We start from the raw sequence: 1,843 nt of genomic DNA, 5'->3' as shown, positions 1-1,843 counted from the left end.
CTTGTCTTGTTCCTGATTTTAGTGGAATCGCTTTGGGTTTCTCTCCATTTAATTTGATGTTGGCTGTCGACTGCTGTGTATTGCTTTTATTATGTCTAGACATGTTCTTTGCATCCCTGATCTCTCCAAGACCTTTATCATGAATGGGTGTTAGGTTTTGTCAAATGCTTTTCTCAGCATCTAATGAGATAATCATATGGTTTTTCTTCTTTAAGTTTATTTATACGATGGATTACATTGATAGATTTTTCATATATTGAACCATCCCTGCATCTCTGGGATGAAGCTGACTTGATCATGGTTAGTGATTCTTTTTATGTTTCTTGGATTCTGTTTGCTAGTATTTTATTGAGTATTTTTGCATCAATGGTCATGAATGAGATTGGTCTGTAATTCTCTTTCTTGGTTGAATCTTTGTGTGGTTTTGGTATCAAGGTAACTGTAGCCTCATAAAAAGAGTTTGGTAATGTTCCTTCTGTTTCTATTATGTGAAACACTTTGAGGAGTATAGGTATTAGCTCTTCTTTGAAGTTCTGGTAGCATTCTGCATTAAGACCATCCAGTCCTGAGCTTTTTGTGGATGGAGGCTTTGTGTATCTTGTTGATTTTCCCAAAGAAGCAGCTCTGTGTCTCATTGATTCTTTGTATTGTTTTCTTTGTTTCTATTTTATTGATTTCAGCACTCAATTCGATGATTTCCTGTCTTCTACTCTTCCTGATTTTGTGACTTTGAGGCAACCTAATCTACAAAGGAAATTCCAGGACAGCAAGGACTGTTGCACAGAGAAGCCTGTCTCGAAAAACCATAAAAAATGAATAAATTATTTCTCTGATTAGTATTTTGTGTCTCAACTTCAATTCCTCATGCCCAGAAACTTCTGCTTCTGGTAAGTCTTCCGATAAGATTGTGCCAAAGTCTCCTGAATAAAACCTCCATTTCATTTTCCAGTCAAAAAATAACCTGCTTGAGAATCTCGCCTTTCTTATTGCAAATACGAAAACGTTCTGTGCGTTTGGGGTTTGTACTCAGAGGGACAAACCCAAGTCTAAATGCCTTAGACTTCCCAGGAGAAAGTCCCAAAGGTTGCTAGGGAGACCTGCTTTGAGAAGCTTTTTGGTACCTGGGCCCTCCAGCTTGAGCCTTGGCTGCCACCTAGTGGAAACAGCTCGCAACCTCTGCTGGATCGGTCGCCCTGGGAGACGACACTAGCTTTGCATCTTGGCATCTGCCCCAGTAAGAACACTTAGTAAAGAGCTACAGTGCAGATTCTCAAGAAAATCCACAGAGAGCAATAAACGGATGGATGGATGGATGGATGGATGGACGGACGGACGGACGGACGAACAAATAAATATGACCTGAGCTTCACCCTCTGACCCCCATGGTGGAGTGAGTACTGACTTGGTGGCTGTCCCCTGACCTCCACAGCGAGCTGCGGGTCTAGCATGCCTGCATGCACTTACATATCATGAGTAACACACACATATAAGAAATAAAAAGTTACGCTGGGCGGCAGCAGTGCACACCTTTAATCCCAGCACTCAGGAGGCAGAGGCCTGTGGATCTCTCGAGACCAGCCTGACTTACAAGAGCTAGTTCTAGGACAGACTCCAAAGCTACAGAGAAACCCTGTCTTGTAAAACCAATAAAAAATAAAAATAAAAAGTCGTTGGGCAGTGGTGGCACACGCCTTTAATTCTAGCATTCCAGAGGTAGATGCAGATGCAGATATATATCGGCAGAGTGTCTTCCAGGACAGAGAAGAAGACACAGAGAAACACTGTCTTGGGAAAACAAAACAGAACAAAAAACAAAATAAATCCCAAAAACCTAAATAAAATA

Source organism: Microtus ochrogaster, unplaced genomic scaffold, assembly GCF_000317375.1.
Source record: "Microtus ochrogaster isolate Prairie Vole_2 unplaced genomic scaffold, MicOch1.0 UNK61, whole genome shotgun sequence".
NCBI lineage: Eukaryota > Metazoa > Chordata > Mammalia > Rodentia > Cricetidae > Microtus > Microtus ochrogaster.
Note: the sequence above shows the minus strand (reverse complement) of the source record.